Here is a 21,825-nt window from a genome sequence, read left to right on the forward strand (position 1 = left end):
AAAGATTAGAGGGTGACATAGATGAATGTCTTTTTGCATTATGGTAGAAAAGTAATGATTTAGAGTAGCATCAGCGAGCCAAGAGACAGCTAATAGATTCTGGCTCACAGTATATGGGATGTAGAAAAATAAGCAGCACACTTTTGATGAGAAAGACCAAGGTTAGCTTAAGGCAAGGACACGGTGAGAGAATTCTTTGAAGAGGTTTAGGACATAGGAGAATTTACTCATAATGGAAAGGGTGTTTCAGAAGGCACAGTAAATAAAGGGTTAGAAAGGTCAGATGTGGAAGAATTAGGAGGAAGGAAGTACAGTGTATTCTCAGGATGTTAGAACCTTGGAGAACAGTTGACTAGAGAGTTGATGATTCACCCACAGAATTCAAATTTCTGTTTTCACTTAATTTGTCTCTAGCTCTTCTTTGTACTTTTCAAAAATAGTAATTGTATCAGACGATGGAGCAAGAAGGCAGAATGGAAGGCTCCACCAATTGTCTTCCCCGCAGGTATGTCACTTTAACAACTAGCTACAAAAAAATCACCTTCATAAGAACCAAAAATTAGGTGAGTACTCATAGTACCTGGTTTTAATTTCATATTGCAGAAAGAGGCACTAAAAAGGTAGAAAAAACAGCTTTGAATTACCAATGCCACTAATCTCCTATTCCCTAGCAGTGACAGTGTGGTGGGAAGAGTGTTTCTGTGTGCCAGAGAGGGAGAGTGCAGAAATTGTGAGGCATTGAACTCAGTGCTGTCCTATTAGAGCAGAAAGAAGAACTGGATGAAACTCAACTGACACCTGCCCACAGAGAGAGCATTTAAACCAGCCTTAGTCAGGGGAGAATTACTCACTCCAACAGTCAGAACTTGAGTTCCTGCATGCCTTGCCACCAGGGGTAAAGTGCCCTGGGGCTCTAAATAATCTTGAAAGGCAGCCTAGGCTGCAAGGACTGCAACTCCTAGGAACATCCTAGTGCTAAACTGTGCCCAGATACAGTGGACTAGAGAAGCATGTGACCTACAGAGACACCAACCAGGCCAAGAGAGCACTTATATCATCCTTCTTCTTATCCCAGGCTGCACAGCTTGCAAGTCCAAAATAGATGCCTTCCTTCTGCTTGAAGAGACAAAAGAGAAAAGTGGGGAGGACTTTATCTTGCATCTTGGATACCACCTCATCCATAGCAGGATAGGGCACCTGTTAGAGCTATGAGGCCCCCTCTCCAGGCCCTAGCTCCTGAATGACATTTCTAGACATACTCTGAAGGGAACCTGCTGCCTTGAAGGGAAGGACCTAGTCCTGGCAACACTCATCACCGGCCAACTGAAGAGCCTTTGGGCCTTGAATAAACAGAAATGATATCCAGGTACATTGCTGATGGTCTTTGGTGACACAGAGCTGCTGGCTTCAGGTGAAACAGCATATTCCAAGCTCTGGTGGCTGAGGCAAGATTCCTTCTGCTTCGGAAGGGAGAGAAAAAAGTGAGGGGAATTTGGTCTTACACCTTATATACCAGCTTGGCCACAGGGAGGTAGACCACCAAATGACCTCTCAGGGTCCTCAAATCAAGTATATGGCTCTCATATGGCATTTCTGTATGTTTCTTGGGCTGGAAGGGAGCCTACTGTTCTGTAGGGTGAGTCCCAGGCTGGGCAGCATTGACTACAAGTTGACTGAAGGGAACTTGGCCCTTAAGGGAACATTGGTGGTAGTCTGGCAGTAGTCTCCATGGGTCTATAGTTATGGTGGCCATGAGATGAGGCTTCTCTGCTTTGGAATGGGGAGGGAAGAGTGGGAAGGACTGCATTTTGTAATTTGAGTGCCAACTCAGGTGCAGTGCAATAGCACACCAGGTAGACATCTAAGCATTTTGATTCTAGTCCCTGACTCCTGAACGGCACCACAGGACCCACCCAAAGAATGGGGAAACTTACTACTATTAAGAGAGGGACACAAGCCTGGCTGGGTTTACCACCTGCTGATTATAGATCCCCAGGGCCTTGAGTAAACATAGACAGTAGCCAGGGAGTGGTTACAGCAGGCCTGGGGTGATACCCAGTGCTGTGCTGACCCAGCACAGTCATAGTGGTGGTAGCCACAGGGATGCTTGTGTCACTCCACCCTCAGCTTTAGGTGGTTCACGATGGAGAGACAGAGAGACTACATTTGTTTGTAAGAAAGTAAGGGAAGAGAACAAGAATCTCTGCCTGGCAATCTGTAGAATTTTCCCACATCTTATCCAAGACCATCAAGGTAAAAGTAGCAGTGGGAAGAGCCTTATAGGCGCTCCCATTATCCAGCTTGAGCCCAGTGAAGCCATCCCTGACTGTATGTCACAGGGGCCTTTGGGGAAGGCACCCAGTGGAATTAGGGAGGGGTCACAGGGTGTAAGAAGTTTCCAACTGGATTTTGCAACAGTTTCAACTGGGCACTAACTTTCTTGAGCAAAAGCCAGGGAGCAAATGGGAACTGCTGCAGATGTGAATGCAGGAGCCACAGCTGACACTGTGGGCAGATAGGAAGGGGTGAGACCTGAAAGCCAAGTTTGCTTGCTCAGCGGGGAAGCTTATGGCCTGGGAAAAGTTCTGAGTTCTGCACAAGCAAGCTGCCTGGATCTAAACTTGGCACCATTAGTGGAGCACTATAGGAGCGAGGCTGGCCTTGCCAACTGTGTGGGAGGTGGGTGAGGCCTTTCACTACCAGCTATCCCCCACTTCTCTTGTGAACTATATGGCACAATAGAACCAATGGAACAGAATAGAGAACCCCAAAATAAAGCCAAATACTTACAGTCAACTGATCTTCAACAAAGCAAACAAAAACATAAACTGGGAAAGGACATCCTATTCAGAAAATGTTGCTGAAATAATTGGCAAGCCACACGTAGAAGAATGAAACTGGATCCTTGTCTTTCACTTTACACAAAAATCAACTCAAGATGGATCAAATACTTAAATCTAAGACCCAAAACCATAAAAACTCTAAAAAATAACATTGGAAAAATTCTTCTAGATGTTGGCTAAGGCAGACTTCATGACCAAGAACCCAAAAGCAAATACAACAAAAACAACAATAAATAGATGAGACATAATTAAACTAAAAGAATTCTGCACAGCAAAAGAAATAATTAGTACAGTAAACAGACAACCCACAGAATGGGAGAAAATATTTGCAAACTATGCATCTGACAAACAACTAATATCCAAAGTCTACAACAACTCAAATAAATCAGCAAGAAAAAAACAAATAATCCCATCACAAAGTGGAAAAGGGACATGTATAGACAATTCTCAAAAGAAGATATACAAATGACCAACAAACATATGACAAAATACTCAACATCACTAATTATCTGGGAAATGCAAATTAAAACCACAATGAGATACTGCCTTACTCCTACAAGACTTAATTAAAAAATTAAAAAATAATAGATGTTGGCATGGGTGTGGTGAAAAGGGAATACTTTTACACTGCTGGTGGAAATGTAAACTAGTACAACTACTATGGAAAACAGTATGGAAATTACTTAAATAACTAAAAGTGGAATTATCATTTGATCCAGCAATACTACTATTGGGTTTCTACCCAAAGGAAAAGAAGTCATTATATGAAAAAGACACATGCACATGCATGTTTATAGTAGCACAATTCACACTTGCAAAAATATGGAACCAGCCTAAATGCCCATCAACCAATGACTGTATAAAAAATGTTGTATATCTACACCATAGAATACTACTCAGCCATAAAAATAAATGAAATTATGGCATTTGCAGCAATCTGGACAGAGTTGGAGACCATTATTCTAAGTGAAGTAGATCAGGAATGGAAAACCAAACATTTATATATTCTCCCTTATATGTGGGAGCTAAGCTATGAGGATGCAAAGATGTAAGAATGATATAATGGACTTTGGGGACTCGGGGAAGGGTGGGAAGGGAGTGAGGGCTAAAAGACTACACATTGCGTACAGTGTACACTGCCTGGGTGATGGGAGCACTGAAATGTCAGAAATCATCACCAAAGAACTTATCCATGTAACCAGAAACCACCTGTTCCCCCAATACTATTAAAATTAAATTTTAAAGGCCTAGAGACAGAAATACCATTCGACACAGTAACCCCATTACTGGGTATATACCTGAAGGAATATAAATTCTTCTATTATAAAGACACATGCATGTGTATGTTCATTGCAGTACTATTCACAATAGCAAAGACATGGAATCAACCTAAATGCCCATCAATCATAGACTGAATAAAGAAAATGTGTCACATATACACCATGGAATACTATGCAGACACAAAAAGGAATGAGATTATGTCCTTTGTAGGGACATGGATGGAACTGGAGCCCATTATTCTTAGCAAACTAATGCAGGAACAGACAATCAAACACCGCATATTCTCACTTATAAGTGGTAGCTAAATGATGAGCACTCATGGACACATATAAGGGAACAACACACACTGGGGCCTATTGGAGGGCGGAGGATGGGAAGAGGGAGAGGATCAGGAAAAATAACTAAGGGATATTAGGTTTAATACCTTGGTGACAAAATAATCTGTACAACAAACCTCATTTACCTATGTAACAAACCTGCACATCCTGCACATGTACCCCTGAACTTAAGAAGAAGTTAAAAATAAAAAGAAAACTTTCATGCAAATAACAAATCTCTGTCCACCACAGCCACAAATGACTTACCTAAACTTTAGTCTATCATTTTCAGCTGCTTATTAGATTGCTCTACTTGGATCTCTTGTCCTTTAAAAAATTTCAAACATATTTTCAGATAAATACAACCTTCTCTTCAAAATTAACTTCCCCACCTTATGTTTCTGTTTTTTCAATGACAGTAATAGTCTTCCAGTAAGTCAGGCATAGAACCTGGCAGTCATCTTTGACTCCACCCTATCCTTATTTTATCCCTCGAGTCCTGTTGATTCTTATTTTGCAATGCCTCCTGACCCTTTGTTTCTTTTTTTTTTTTAACCAACTTAGTTCAGCATCCTTATCTCATTATGCCTTAGCTACTTGAAGGTGATCTATGCATCCTCTTTCACACTTAAATAATCAAGAGGTGAACCTGGCAAATTTCTACTTATACTTCAAGATTTAGGTTGAAGTTATCATTCTCTATGAATACTCCCATGTGCATGGTTCATTTATTACAGTGCTGTAATTACTCTTTTTTTTAAAGTTGTTTAATTTTCTTTTTTTTAATTATACTTTAAGTTTTAGGGTACATGTACACAACGTGCAGGTTTGTTACATATGTATACGTGTGCCATGTTGGTGTGCTGCACCCATTAACTCGTCATTTAACATTAGGTATATCTCTTAATGCTATCCCTCCCCCCTCCCCCCACCCCACAACAGGCCCCAGTGTGTGATATTCCCCTTCCTGTGTCCATGTGTTCTCATCGTTCAATTCCCACCTATGAGTGAGAACATGCAGTGTTTGGTTTTTTGTCCTTGCGTTAGTTTGCTGAGAATGATGGTTTCTGGCTTCATCCATGTCCCTACAAAAGACATGAACTCATCATTTTTTATGGCTGCATAGTATTCCATGGTGTATATGTGCCACATTTTCTTAATCCAGTCTATCATTGTTGGACATTTGGGTTGGTTCCAAGTCTTTGCTATTGTGAATAGTGCCACAATAAACATACGTGTGCATGTGTCTTTATAGCAGCATGATTTATAATCCTTCGGGTATATACCCAGTAATGGGATGGCTAGGTCAAATGGTATTTCTAGTTCTAGATCCCTGAGGAATCGCCACAGACTTCCACAATGGATGGACTGCTCTACAAACCCACCAACAGTGTAAAAGTGTTCCTATTTCTCCACATCCTCTCCAGCATCTGTTGTTTCCTGACTTTTTAATGATTGCTATTCTAACTGGTGTGAGATGGTATCTCATTGTGGTTTTGATTTGCATTTCTCTGATGGCCAGTGATGATGAGCATTTTTTCATGTGTCTGTTGGCTGCATAAATGTCTTCTTTTGAGAAGTATCTGTTCCTATCCTTCGCCCACTTTTTGATGGGGTTGTTTTTTTCTTGTACATTTGTTTGAGTTCATTGTAGATTCTGGATATTGGCCCTTTGTCAGATGAGTAGATTGCAAAAATTTTCTCCCATTCTATAGGTTGCCTATTCACTCTGATGGTAGTTTCTTTTGCTGTGCAGAAGCTCTTTAGTTTAATTAGATCCCATCTGTCAATTTTGGCTTCTGTTGCCATTGCTTTTGGTATTTTAGACATGAAGTCCTTGCCCATGCCTATGTCCTGAATGGTATTGCCTATGTTTTCTTCTAGGGTTTTTATGGTTTTAGGTCTAACATTGAAGTCTTTAGTCCATCTTGAATTAATTTTTGCATAAGGTGTAAGGAAGGGATCCAGTTTCAGCTTTCTGCATATGGCTAGCCAGTTTTCCCAGCACCATTTATTCAATAGGGAATCCTTTCCCCATTGCTTGTTTTTTGTCAGGTTTGTGAAAGATCAGATAGTTGTAGATATGTGGCATTATTTCTGAGGGCTCTGTTCTGTTCCATTGGTCTATATCTCTGTTTTGCTACCAGTACCATGTTGTTTTGGTTACTATAGCCTTGTAGTATAGTTTGAAGTTGGGTAGCGTGATGCCTCCAGCTTTCTCCTTTTGGCTTAGGATTGACTTGGCAATGCGGGCTCTTTTTTGGTTCCGTATGAACTTTAAAGTAGTTTTTTCCAATTCTGTGAAGAAAGTCATTGGTAGCTTGATGGGGATGGCATTGAATCTATAAATTACCTTGGGCAGTATGGCCATTTTCACGATCTTGATTCTTCCTACCCATGAGCATGGAATGTTCTTCCTACCCATGAGCATGGAATGTTCTTTCGTTTGTTTGTATCCTCTTTTATTTCATTGAGCAGCGGTTTGTAGTTCTCCTTGAAGAGGTCCTTCACATCCCTTGTAAGTTGGATTCCTAGGTATTTTATTCTCTTTGAAGCAATTGTGAATGGGAGTTCACTCATGATTTGGCTCTCTGTTTTTCTGTTATTGCTGTAATTACTCTTTTTGCTTACATGTCTGTCACACCCATTTAGACAGTAAGCTCATAGCTCATTAGTAGCAGTGAGTTGCTTTCTTCATTTTTTGCTCTTTTCCTCTCATAATTGGGCAACTTTGAAGAGTAACTTTGTGGTCTTAAGAGCTTTTGAGTAATAGAGCATCTAATTTCCCAGGGTGGATGTCTAGGATCAGAGGAAGGAGCACGTGTGTGTGTGTGTGTGTGTGTGTGTGTGTGTGTGTAAGTGCAGGTGCTGTTATGCAAGAATCTAAATAATGGTGTAAAGTGATAGTAAAATGTGGATATATCTAGTAGGGTAGAATCTATTTAAAAGAAGCCTGAAAATTCACAGAGTGCAGGGGACCATGACTCATGGATGGGCACTTTACAAATCACCAGAGAAGAAAGGAAAGGGGGTGGAGCAGATTGAATCTACACATTTGGGCAGAAAGGGAGGCAAAGATCTTAAAACAAAGACAGCATAGCGGTGGCTCATGCCTGTAATCCCAGCGCTTTGGGAGACCAAGGTGAGTGAATCACCTGATGTCGGGAGTTTGAGACCAGCGTGACCAACATGGAGAAACACCATCTCTCCTAAAAATAGAAAATTAGCTGGGCGTGGTGGCACATGCCTGTAATCCCAGCTACTCAGGAGGCTGAGGCAGGAGAACTGCTTGAACCCGGGAGGCGGAGGCTGTGGTGAGCCGAGATTTTGCCATTGCACTCCAGCTTGGGCAACAAGAGTGAAACCCTGTCTCAAAAAAAAAAAAAAAAAAAGGCATAAGTGGTCTGGTGGGGCTGGAGGAGAGTTCAAAAGTGCCATATGTCAGAGACTAATGGAAATGCAAAGACTCAAGGATGTGTTTGATTATAGGGTCCGAATGAGACTGATGGGTGTTTTTGGATTGAACCAACAGCAGAGACAAAAAGATTAAATCAGTATCTGCATGTACTTTCATGATTCTATTAAGTTATACGCCTGCCAAGATTTCCTTTACCTTTCTAGTAAATGCTAGCATGCACTGGAGAGTCTGTACGTGTTGGAGGAGTGCCAACAGGAGTGGGGTGATGAAGGCAGGGCCAAAGCAGAAGAGGAAGTGGGGAGGCTGGGACTCAGGGCTCCTAAAACCGATACTTCCTCTTCTGCTGCTGAGCAGTGGCAGGATGCAGAAAACATATTTAAAGAGGGTGCAGCTCAGTGGAGCCCTGTTTTTATTTGACCAACTCCCCAGTGCCCTCTTTCCTCCTCTCCATGTAGCCTATTATTGTCAAATGAAAAAAAGTTGGTTGTGCCATCCTGTAATTCTGAGCTCAGGGAGGTTAGGGACAATGCTGTATTAATCTTTTGATACAGTAGACACTCATTAATGTTTGTTGAATCAATATCTGAATGAATAGGAGAGTCAACAAATATGAATGTTTTGTAAATTACAAAGCTCTTTAAAATGTAAATTTTTATTATTCTCTTTCTTATTCATATAAGGCTCACCTACTTTGACCACACCACCCCACAATCATATCTCTCTTTGCACATAGGAAAATGTGTATTTGATGTTTATTGAGTGATTGTTTATTGATTGACTACAGTAAAGCTACTCATCCTCTATGGAGATTTAATCTACAAACCATCAGGCTACGCTAATGATCCCAGTGACTTTCTTCCATCGTAGTAAAAGATTTGGGGGAGGAGGGCAGAATGATCCTTCCGTCTGTGATCACTTTAGCCCTATCATTACAATAAGTAGCTTTCTTACTTCATATTTCCAGGGATGTGCTGCTCACAGGGATATGCTTTTTGGGAATACATTTCCAAGGATATGTATTCTCATTGGTATTAAAAACTATGGGGGAACTGACACTTCGTTGCTGACAGCTCTCAGGTGTTTCTTCTGTAGTCTCTTATTCTCCTTAAGAGGAGAATGTCAAACCCATCAATTCAGGCCATTCTGTTGTCAGACAGTTGGAATCTAAGCACATGACACTGTCAAACCAAAAAGGACCTTGGACTGTGGCATTCAGAACTAATGACAGTGTGTCCCCTTCCATTGTACTGTGCCAAAAATGCTTTATCCTGTGTAATCAGATTAAAAGGATGCATAAGACCAGAACTTAAGGGAAATGAAAGTTAACAAAAGGCAATAGAGATCTTGAGGAGTGTATGAGTGTGGGTGACAGTGTATAGTGGAGGATACTTTCACCCCTAGTTTGGGTGATAGAAATGTGTTGCAACCTACACACATACTTTTGAACTTTTTGTAAAGCACTAAGTAGAGGGCCTTTTTCCAGGAATACCTCTATAACTCTCTACCTAATTACCAGCAGCTTGGAATCCTCTGATGTTCTGAGGTCATTGCTTACAGCTAACTCTGAGGCCTGCTTCTATCATCTTGGCATTTAGATGTCTGGCTCTTGCAAAAGAGTTGTTCTCTAGGAGATTGCTTTTTATTTAAGGCCCTTTGTCTTAAGTAAGAATTCAAATTCAGATCAAACACAAATGGTAACCAATTTGGAATGAAAAGAAGCCTTATTACCTTCTGAGGCCTGAATATTTCCTAGGAACTTTGGAATAAGTATGTAAGACACATCTGAGATGTTTGAGTGTTGTTATTATTAGCTCAATTCTACTTAGCTTGGTGAATCCATGACAACACAAAGACAACCCTTTGTAGAAACAAACACTGTTAATCTGAAATTTATGAGAAATCTTAAGAAGTCATATACTTTAGACATCTTGAAATGCTATTCAAAACTGGATTTTTCTTTCCCTTTTAGGGAAAAGGGATTGAGAAAAATAAAAGAATGCCCAAATGTCTCCTATTTTTTCTTTAGCTCAAGGACCTCAAGTCTAGATCTGAACTCCTGTTTCTTTTCTATCAGTTACACATATGTAGGAGCTCAAATGTCTGGGTTGTATTGATTCTGAAAGCACTCTAAGCAAGATAATGACATTTTATTCATCAAAAGGAAAATCAACTATGTGTTAAATGTTCAAGGGCTTATGTTTACTCTTCTCTCTCTTTTCCTCTATTTCTATAAGGACCTCTTCCTAACTTATCCCCCAAATTTAAAGTATTTTTTTCTCTTTTCTTCCATATGAACCCACCACCCCAATCTAGAAGAAGGACTGTGGGGCACAGAGAAAGGAGAGGTCATGATGAGATGGAGTGGGATGAGACAGAATGAAGCAGCAGGATAGAAGAATTTATACAGTGGCCTTTTCTACTAATCCATAAAGAAATCTTAATTAAAGGCAAAAGTAATTGCCATCTGAGGGTGTTTTAGCACCTTGATTGTAACATGAATTAATGGACCTAAGATGTCTGGATTTATCTAATCAAATTAGATAAAGGAATGGCTTTCTTTATTGCCTTTTCTGTAGGGATGAGGATATGTACTTCTTGCTATGAGTCTATCAGACTTCTTAGCAGTTTTTTTTGTTTGTTTGTTTGTTTTTTGAGACGGAGTCTCGCTCTGTCGCCAGGCTTGAGTGCAGTGGCGCGATCTCGGCTCACTGCGACCTCCGCCACCCGGGTTCAAGCGATTCTCCTGCCTCAGCCTCTCGAGTAGCTGGGACTACAGGCATGCGTCATCACACCCAGCTAATTTTTGTATTTTTAGTAGAGATGGGGTTTCACCATATTGGCCAGGATGGTCTCAATCTCTTGACCTTGTGATCTGCCCACCTCGGCCTCCCAAAGTGCTGGGATTACAGGCATGAGCCACCACACCCAGCCAACAGTTTTATTTCTGCACTGCAAAGCAACAAATTGGCATACTGACTAATCTATCTTTTGTAGGGTTGACTAATATAAATATATCTTTCAACAGTTTGTTCATATCTGATTGAACTGGGAAAGCTTTTCTCACTGACCCTTAAATCATACCACATAGATGTTCATGTGGCCTGAAACGCAAAAAACTGGAGTGAGAGACAAAAGTGACTTTAGGTCTTTCTATTTTAGACACACACACACACACACAACTATACATACTTATATATTTTAAAAACGTGATTTGTATTATAACCAAATCTGTGATTGAACAAGTGGTTTTATGAAAGAGTAGTGGGATATTGTGTTGCATTCAAAACTTGCTGCAAAAAACTATTTTAATCCTTAGCATATAATCCTAAGAATCAATGGGCTTGGTTAAAGTAGTAACAACAAAAGGTGGATAGTGCTTTCACAGAAATACTTTTTAAATACTACTCTTAAATATTTTATTCCTTTTAGAGTTCACATTGAGGTGTGCATAAGTATTGTAGGGCTAGTGACAACTATAATCCAGAGTGTTTGATGCTACTGACAGGTCCTAAGAGTAGGATGAGGTTGCTGAGACTTAGAGTGATGTCCCTGACCTAGCAATATAGTCTAGGGAGTAGAAAGTAGCTAGCCCTACTGTCTCCCCATGCAGTCAGTTTTGTTATATGTTTATCCACCTGGAATGAATGGAATTTAAACAAAATCCTTCTGATGGTGGTTTGTATTTTCAAGTCGCTTTCAGATTTTATATTTATCATTTTAAGAGATTTAGAAAATATTCCTATCAGCTCATTACTGCATTAGATACACAAAGGAACCAAGAAATACTAATGGCTGTTAACTTGCCAGAGAACACCCAGTTGTTTACATGTCAAAACAAGGGTGAACTCCCAGTTATCCCAGTTACCCCGTTTCTCTCCCATTGAAATCCATGCAGCAAGATAGTTTAGAGCAGCAACTGTTAGGTGTTAGGAACATGAGAATAACAAAATGGACCAAAGTAGAGGTCCATACAGGGCAATGTTATTTGGGAGATTATGATAGTTACCATTCATAGTATTGAATTCACAAGGTTGGGTATGTACCTTAAGAATCAGCACCTTCCCTTTATTATCCTTTATTATTGGTCAATTATACTGAAAATACAAATTTATAATTTTCTATACTGTGGAAGAGTCTTGCTTTTATGACAGATAAATAGTTTCTAAATGCATCAAAATTTCATTAAGGGGAGGTAGTAGAAAATGAGAATTGATGATTCTGGATTAGGAATACACTAACATGCTAGATTAAATCTAAAAGCAAATAGCAAACTTTTCTTAACCTACCATTATCTGTGTGCTTACTGGCTCCCAAAATGACTTATTTTATTTGGAGGAACCCTGACTGGCTGGTGTCAATACTTAGGGGAACTGGGGAAAATTTTTTTATCATGGATGAATGTAAATATAGCACTTGAGGTTGTTTATGATATAAAAACAGATAGCTTTTAGTTCTAATTGAGCCATTAATAGTAAAACAACAACAGAAAACATTTCTGAATGATTAAGACTTCTGTAATAAAGTTAAAATTGTCTTGTAACAAATTTTCCTAATGTATTTTAAATGTAATACAGTCCTTTGTATTTTATAATGCATTGTAAAAATATAAATATTTTTGTTTTTAAAACAGTGTACAATCTAGTTCAGATTTAGTTACAATCTCTTTTAAAATAATCATTTGTTAGACATATGGTATCATAGTTTCTCTCTAGGTTTCAAAATAATCAGAATACTGGAAAGCAGAACCACTGAATTCAGTAGGTGGAACTTACAAACCCATTTGTTTCCTCTTGAAAACAGCCTTTTTTGTCGCTAAGTAGAAAAATGTTCCTGGCTAAAGATTTTATTAAAATGTATGAATTTTTGGCTCTGTGTAAACTTAGTCTACACCAGATGTGTCTGAGTTACTAAATAGATCATGCAATTTTCTTCTATTCATTTATAGTTGAGAGAGCTTTATTTTTACAGTCTCTGGCCAGAACTGGCCATTTTCTAGTTGTATGGTGTGTTTCAAGAAAATTTTTTAGCCTCTCTGAGTCAATTTTCTCATTCATAAACATGGACAGTAACACCTACCTTGTCTAAATTATAGGATGTTGAAAGGTTCAGGTGGGATAACAAATGTGAAACTACCTTGTGAAAATTTTACTCTCCACTGGTTTACCTTCAGTAATTACTACATATTTATTTTCCATATTGAAGGAAAATGTCACTACATTAGAGAAACTCCACTGAACCCTCAAAATGGGGATTTGAAAATGTATCTTACATTTCTGGCTTAATTACAAAGGCACTGGAGGCTTGCGGAGTGTGTCTCCTCTGTATTTTGCCACGTTGAGCCCTAGCAGAAGCACTGAGCAATATTTGTTGACAGACTGATCATATTATCAGATTTCTGGCTAAGAAATAAAGCAGAAAGAATTCATACTAGCACCCAAACTTAAAGCAGGCAAGGCAGGTAACTTATCCCCAAACTCCTGGGAATTTGCTAAAATTTACCATCAGCAACATTTTACTACATACTGTTCTGGTCTTAGTACTGAATACTGAGTCTCCTTACCTGCTAACTTCAAGGTCCACAGTTTACTGTCCTTTTGCGTTTGTTCTCAGAAGCAAGCTCCAAGTCTTCAGTAAATTCGATCTACCAGTCCTTGCAATTAATCCTTGTTGGCGAGCTGCACAGTATCTTGATACCCTGTAGGGTCGTAAAAGCACAGTCCATTCACAGAGTGCCTGCTCTATAGGCAAGCTTCTTTGCAAAGATGGGTTGCTGCTATTTTTAAGAGGGGAGAGAGCAGGGCACATTTGCTAGCCAATATATACAGATATACAGATTCTTCTTCCTCTTTCAGATTAGCCTTCAAACTGTTAAAGCACTCCCGGAGTCTGACTTCTCTGGTGCAAAGTGGGGGAGGGGAAGGGTCAAAGAGGAAGGAAGAATAGAAACTGGAGACTTGCAGGTTGCGTGTATGTATAAATAAACTTTTCTTCCTAGCTTCAGGAATAGAATTCTCAGGAAATTATTCAGCTGCTCTAAGATGGGAAGCAGGGAGGAGTGTTCTCTCTTCAGCTTAGTTCTCTGTGATTTCTGTGACTGTGAGGTCATTAGACTATTTGTAGGTGGGGAAAGATAATCCTGCCAGTATATGCTAATATAACTGGCATTATGTGAAACTTGATCTTAAGTAACATAAAGTTCATCTCTGTTTCTCTCTCTCTCTCCTTAATGACACTTGTGGCTCTATCCACATTCTAAAAAGCCTTTTCCTTTCTGGTTCCTTTTTGAGCTTTGTTTCCTGAAATCTTCATAACAATAAATTGCCTCCATTGGATTAAAACTGTTTTTTTCTTTTTTTGTCCCACTGAAGATGACCTGGAATGACTGGGCTTGCTGTCAATGGTCCTGTGTTGGAAATTTGGGGGATCAGGCAAGTGTTCTTGGCCTTTGGCTAGGCTCTGAGGTGTTAGAGCTGTGGGGTGCTCAATATGGCTTCTGGAGAATAGGGACATAGCAGTCTGGTATGTGCTGATTGAAGCCTGGGGCAGCACTTTGATGTTAAAAACCAAATTGGTAAGATCATGATGTGAATTTGTTACATCAATTATCTTGAGTTATATTAAGAAGATTCTATATGGAGATGGGCATAAATATGTTGATGTTAACACTTTGTAAACATGCCCCATAACTAACAACTAGTTTTATGTACTTGTAAAATATGAGCCCAGCAGTAGACTTCTGGCTTGCTACCTGCTGTAGGAACAAAGTCATTTACTCAAATTTTGTATCTTTAGGTACAAGAATTACCTCACAACCAACCTGGGGCAATCGCTTTAAGGCCCTTGAATCTTTATCTCTTTTCACAGAGTTCTGGATTGTGGTGGTGATGGTGATAGTTGGAGGAAAAGGCTATCCAACCACATTTGAAGGGATGTTAACATTTGGATTCAAGACTAGACTTTCTAATCCTCTCCTAGGGAGTTTTAGTAACTAAACTGACATTCAAACTAGTATTTCTTCCACTGAGTTTGGATCCCCAAATATCTACAGGAAAATTTATAAGTGAGACAAAGAGTGAATTATCACTTTTCCTCCAGTCTGAAATGTTACAGCCATTTTGAGCTACAGTGGAAGGGCAATTCATACTCAGGAAATGAAGAAAAGAGAAAGGAGCTAGATCCTTTGTGGAGATAAGAGAGATCAGATTGTTACTGTGTCTATGTAGAAAAGGAAGACACAAGAAATTCCATTTTGATCTGTACCAAGAAAAATTGTTTCTGCTTTGAGACCATACCCCAGCACAACACCCGTAAAGGGTCTCTGCTGAGGAGGAGTAGTGAAAGAGGGAGGTCTCTTTGCAGTTGAGATAAGAGGAAGGCTTCTGTCTCCTGCTCCTCCCTGGGAATGGAATGTCTCCTGTAAAGCCAACCATTCCCATTCTTTCTATTCTGAGATAGGATAAAACCGCCCTGTGGCTAGAGGTGAGATATGCTGGCAGAAATACTGCTCTGTTACTCTTTGCTACACTGAGGTGTTTGTATAAAGTGAAACATAAATCTGGCCTACATGCACATCCAGGCACAGTACCTTTCCTTGAATTTATGCATGATACAGATCCTTTGCTCACGTTTTCCTGCTGACCTTCTCCCCACCTGTTGCTCTGCTACACTCCCCTTGCCAAGATAGTAAAAATAATGATCAATAAATACTGAGGGAACTCAGAGACCAGCGCTGGTGCAGGTCCTCACATGCTGAGGCTGCCGGTCCCCTGGGCCCACTGTTCTTTCTCTATACTTTGTCTCTGTGTCATTTCTTTTCTCAGTCTCTCGTACCACCTGATGAGAAATACCCACAGGCGTGGAGGGGCAGGCCCCCTTCAATCCTTGAGCTTCAAGTTGGCACCGAAATAGCTGTGGCAGAAAGGGTGTTTCTTGTGGTTCTACTTTGTGCTCCCCTACCTGTTTCTTTCATTAGCTAATTTTCTGTTCTTGAGCAATGGGGAAGGCAGTGATTCACCCATTCCCAAATGGGTCTTTGCCTTGTACAGCTGGATCAATTTACACCACATTTGCTATAAATGACATCAGACTCCTTGTCTCCTTTCTTCATCTCTTTATCTTTTCTCTTCCCATCCATCCATCTTCATTACATATCTACTCTCACATTCTCTTTCACTTTAGGAAAGGTTGAAGTGCCCAGAATGATACCTGTCTGCTGCTGTCTCTCTACTCTTGCTCATTTTCCCAGACTCCTTCAGTTCTTACTTTCTTATTGAGGTAAGGAAGACCAAATAGGGAGTGGTGAGGGAGAGGGGGGATAACATGTAGTTGGATGGGAAATCTGTCTCAATGAAGTAAGACTTGGGTAGCAAGATAAAGAATTTTCAGTCACAACAGTGTTCACACGTAAGTGACAGGATTCATAGCTTATGTGGACTCAGAGCTGAAAGAGGTAATGAAAAATCATCATCTGGTTCAGACTTTATATTAAATTGAATTTGTGAGGGTATGACATGTCTGATTCATCATTGTGTCCTCAGCTGTTAGCTCATTGCCTTGTTTGGTTTGTTGAATAAATAAATCTAGTCCAACCCTTTCATATTATAGATGAAAAAGCAGGCTAGAAAGAGGCTCTCTCAAGATGCCATTATTTTACCACAAAATCAAAAATAGTAATTTTTCTTTCTCCAGGACTGAAATTTTTTCACAGCCAATACTAATTGCACTTTGGAAGGGTAAAGAGCATGACTATACTCAAAGCCCAGCTCTATACAGACATATATGCTTGTTAAATTAAGTTTAGCCTAAAGCTGTCTCCTGGAAATATTTTAAGTTCAGCCTAAAGGTTTCTCTGTACATAGTGAACTATAACCTAACTAGAAGTATAAACAGACTGTAACTTACTCTTGTACCAGTCATCAAGATTGACCAAACGAAGGTAACCACCTGTTCCAACTATGTTCAAATAAGGAAAATGCCAAGCTGTAACCAATCCAGCTGTTTCTGTATTTCACTTTGACTTGCTGTACATCACTTTCCTTTTTCTATCTATAAATCTTCAACCATACCTCAGCACTGGAGCCTCTCTGAACCTTTTCTGGTTCGGAGACTGCCTGATTCACAAATTGTTCTTTGCTCAATTAAACTCTGTTAACTTTAATTTGTCTAAGGCTTTTCTTTTATCACATTCATTCACAGAGACTAGAATAGCCATGATTCAACTTTTAGTTCCAGCTTATAGAAACACGGAGACAATGAAAAAAATCAGGCTGGCTGTAGAAATATGGCTATTACAACTTTCCTTTTTCCTGCCCCAGGGCCTATTCCATGGATATAAAACAACCCTGGATTGTCATTTTTAGTGAGGCAAGGGCCCTCTAACTGAGAGTGCTGGATGAGGTTGAATGAACCCTGTGAACAGAACAGCACAGACCACCTAGGAAGGATGGTACAGATCATCTAAATAATGTTACATTACTATGTACATTATTCTGTGCTGTCACCACTAGCCATGCAGTAACCACTAGCCACACCTGCTTATTTAGATTTAACTGTAAATTAATAAAATAAATAAATAGTTCTGTATTTTAATTACACTAGCCACATTTCAGGCACTCAGTAGTATAGCCACATAGCCACATGTGAATGTGGCTACTGCATTGAACAGCACAAAGTTAGGACAGTTGTTAAAATTAATACCTAGCTTGGGGTAAAGAATATCAGTACAAGTTCATATAATTAAGTGCCAAAGCTGGGAAAAGAATCCAGGCTTTTGGGCATCTATGAAGAGGAAGCAGATTTGTTTCTACCTCTACATATTTATTTATATTCAGTGTGGATCTCTGAGCATGGTACAAGCACATTGAGTGTGTGTGACTCTATTTGTGGGCTTTAAAGTGTTTTGGGGGGCATGGGATCTGGTTAGCATGGATGAGAGAGCTCCTTTACATAAATTTTTGCAGTTCTTGCCTTTCTCTCCTGACAAGACCAAAAGAGAAAATATTCATAAAGGTTCAATAAAAAAACAAAAAAACAAAAAACAAAAAAGTTATACAAATGAAAGGTGTCATGATTATGATGAGCTCCAGCTTTACTTCCTGCTGCTTAGTGTTTGCCCCTGAGTTCAGCTGGAGATGAGTATGGATGGGGAAGTGGCCTGGGTTGGAGGAAATTTTGGCAGCTGAGGTGACAGAGAGTCTGCAGGTGTGTGTGGTCAGGAAACCTGCTTCATGGTCTCCAAGCCTAGGAACTGGAGCCAGTTAGACTTGCTCTTACCTCAACTTTTGCTACAAGAGAGGAACAGTAATGGAGGAATTAGGCAAAGACCTTCAGTGAGAGCTAGGCCTTTCCTTAATTAGGGAGATTATCTACAATCACTTAAAAATGTGTCTAGTTTAGAAATAATGCATGTTCTCACTTATAAGTGGGAGCTAAACATTGAACACACATGGACATAAAGATAGGAACAATAGACACTGGGTACTACTTGAGGGGGGAGTTTGGGAGGGGACAAGGGTCAAAAAACTACCTATCAGGTGCTATGCTTACTACCTGGGTGACAAAATCATTTGTACACCAAGCCTCAGTAACACATAATTTACCCACGTAACAAACCTGTACATGTACCCCTGAACCTAAATATAAAAGTAAAAATAAATAAAAATTCTGAAAAAATTCAGATTCATTAATGAGAATTGGCCCAAAGACTGACTGTCATAGGAGAGATCATCCACTATCGATGGGGAGAACTGGATGTGAAAAACATACCATGGATTATACAATGAGAAGATGCAGGTAATGGTGACTTTAACGCCCTGGGTTGGTGGGCATGGGAAGGATACAGAGAGGATGTCTAGATTATAGAGTCAACCCCCCCCACTCTTACTCACCAGGCAGGTTTGGGAGACAGAGAGCCTGGGCCAAATTTCAGCTTGCCCTGCAAATCTGGGTGAGTTCTAGAGTCCTGCAGATTCTATTTCCATAGAATGTTGGAGCTGAAGAGAACCAGGGAGAGCATCCATGTCTTCCTCTTATTCTACATATGAGGAAACTTATGATGCAAATTAGTTGTAGTGTTGCTTTGTTTGATTTGTTGAATAAATAAATCTAGTCCCACCCTTTCATATTATAGGTGAGGAAACTGAATCCAGAGAGGATCCCTCAAAAGCCTTGAGGCTCCCTCAAGATGACTTTTTTTCCATCCTTGGATAGATTATTCCATCATTCTGAGTCTTAGTGTTCTTATTAGAAAAAATAATCACAATAATCTTGGCTCTGTTTATTTCACAGAATTTAAAAATCAAATAATATGAAAGACATGAAAAGGCTTTATAAACCGTAAGGTATTATGCAGATAAAATTATTTTATTGCCTATGTCTTCATCCTCCTCTCCTACCCAATGCCTTCTCTCACCCAAAATACTGCATGCCTTCTTATAAATATTTTCTTGGAGAGACATATTTGGGTAACTTTGAGATAACTTGGGGTCTTGAAGGGTGTTATCCTCCCAGGGCAGGGAATTATTGCCATTGAGTATCTAGTTGCAAAGGACCACTTTTACATATGGAGCCATGTTTACCACAACAGCAGCATCTGCCAGGTGTTATTTGTATGTATTTCCTGCTTGTTTTTGTGTGTTAGGGAGTGGTGTAAGAACAAGGCTTAGGGACAATTGAAGTACTATTTGTAAAACTGCCTTAGCTGTTGGAGTTCTCTGAAGTAAATGGAAAACATTCACTTGGCTTGAAATTGGAATCCCAAGACCTAGGTTTATTTTGGCTCCATCACTTTTGGTATGACCTGCGGCACAGCAAGTCACTTACATCTTATGAGTCTCAGTTTTCTCATTTGTAATTAATAAGACTAAAGGGATAATGCTATCCACCCTGTACTGCACTGGGAACAGTGAGCTAATGCACATGAAAGTGCTTGTGAACTGTAAATAGCTGTAAAAACAACCTCTCTGTTGTTTCCTAGTAACAGGGGAAATTCCCCAGAGACATGCTCTGAAGTTGTCTTTGGCATATTTCCTTTACCTCAGCAGGGACCAGCTAACCCTCTAGCCAAGGGAAATTGATTTAAATATTTGATTTTAGGGCCCAGCCCTTAACCTAGCTTCACCTCTCTTGATGAAACATCCTGGCTTTCAAAAAATACCAACAGTACTAGCTTGGGCAAAATTTTTGAAGCAAATCAAATATATTTTCACCTACTCCCTCTTTTTCTTTTTTCATTTCAGCATCCCCTCCCCTAGAGGAGGTAGAGTGCTGCAGAAGAAACAGCATTCTGAGAGGTTGTATGCCCTAGTTGTTAATAGCTTACGCTTTGGAGGTAAATAGATTTGGGCGGAATCTTTGTTTCGCCATTTACTGGTTGTGATTTTGGACAAGTTATCCAACTTCCAGCTCTTGGTTCCCCAGATTCCTTGTCTGTAAAATGGGGCCAATAATTTGACTACGTTATGGGGTGGTTAAAAGCCTTAAATGTAACAGTGCCTGGCACAAATTATGTTTCCAGTAAATGTAGCTTTATTTTTATTTACACTATGGTTTTGCTCTCTCAGAGTTATTTATATTTTAAAGTTGCCAGACTGGAATTAGACACTGTCTGAAAGAATGATTTCTGGTTTGGAGCATTAAGAACTTTCCTACATCTTAACGCTGCTGACTTGATAGTTTGTATAGGTGAGTCTTCAGGGAACATTGGTTACAAATTTGAATACAAAACATAATCTTGATATTTTGGGGGGTATAATATTTCCACAGGCCTTTCATTTTATCCTTGTTTGGTGATTTTTCTTTTGGTTTTGCTTACAGATGATCAGAAGTGCTTTTCCTGATGTCGATTATTTCCTAATAAATATGTGCATCCCTGTTCTGTCTGTATTGCCTGGTCAAGGCTTTGACCTTGACTAAAACAAACAAAAATGCAGATATTTTTTCCTGGACTTCAGAGAACACATAAAAATATGTGTCTCATGGGGCTAAGCTGGATCCCTAGAGGTATAATAGCTATGGTTATAGAACAAGGGCTCAGCTTGTTTAGTTTCATCATTTTTGATTTGGGTCATGCATCTGTGGATCAACCTCAGATTCATTTTGTCATTTTGTAGATTGCCTTTTCTTCCATGAAGTTGTGCCTAACAATTTATTTCTCACCCATACAGAAAAACTGTGGGCCAAATTGTGTGTTGTGTGCTGGGTCGGGGGGCAAATATGTGGTTACTGGTTGGTTGAACATTTTCCTTTGTGGAAATAATAGAACCAGGAGAATAGGAAAACACACTTAATAGGATGAGGAGTGAAGGATTATGGTGTTCATGCACTCAAACTGATAACTTTTGTCAAATCTCTTAATATAGAGCCTCAACTATTGCTTTTATGATTCTCACTGTTGATCAAATGAGGTCTGTGAAAGCACTTTGAAAATGGGAATGCATTATAAAATTCTAAGATTATTATTTATCAGCTTAGTGTCAGTTATGGAATGCTCTTGTTAGGTAACATTGAACTTTTTTTTTGCAGCAAGATATTATTGGCATCCTTTCTCCTCTGAAATGGTTCTAACGCTCACTTTGATTTCTAAATGAAGCACATTCTTGAATCTGACAATTATTCAATCTCCAGGCTGTCTTGAGTCCAATATAATTTAAACAAACTAACAAACAAGCTGCAGTCATGAGTAGTCAAAATGGTAGCTGTAAGAGTCTGTCTTTTTGTTCCCAAGATTAAAAGGCCTCATTTTACTCATTTTGGGTTTATAACTATCAGTTCTTCTCTTCCTTCCTGTTTTAAGCAGGAAGTGCTGATAGCATTCTATATAAATAAGTATTTTTTTGATGGTGTCATGAAGAGGATAGTTTTCTTAATTTATTTTTCAGAGGGTTCATTGTTAGTATATAGAAATACAACTGATTTTTGTATGTTGATTTTGTATTCTACAAATTTACTGAATTTGTTTATTAGTTTT

General features: G+C 39.4%; 1 protein-coding gene across 3 annotated transcripts in view; it reads right to left on the bottom strand.

Annotated features, from left to right (window-relative positions):
- Positions 1 to 14,510, bottom strand: part of CYSLTR1 (cysteinyl leukotriene receptor 1) — a 58,351-nt gene extending 43,841 nt beyond the window's left edge. For 2 of the 3 annotated variants that reach the window (XM_008978133.4, XM_003824413.4), the window contains exon 1: positions 13,420 to 14,510. The gene's annotated coding sequence lies outside the window, so the exon portion shown is untranslated. Of the gene's footprint in view, positions 1 to 7,277; positions 7,808 to 13,419 lie in introns of those variants that run through there. The other variant, XR_008622789.1, reaches the window with a different exon arrangement.
- Between the last annotated feature and the right edge of the window lie 7,315 nt (positions 14,511 to 21,825).

The sequence above is a fragment of the Pan paniscus genome, chromosome X (assembly GCF_029289425.2).
Source record: "Pan paniscus chromosome X, NHGRI_mPanPan1-v2.0_pri, whole genome shotgun sequence".
In the NCBI taxonomy this organism is placed as follows: domain Eukaryota; kingdom Metazoa; phylum Chordata; class Mammalia; order Primates; family Hominidae; genus Pan; species Pan paniscus.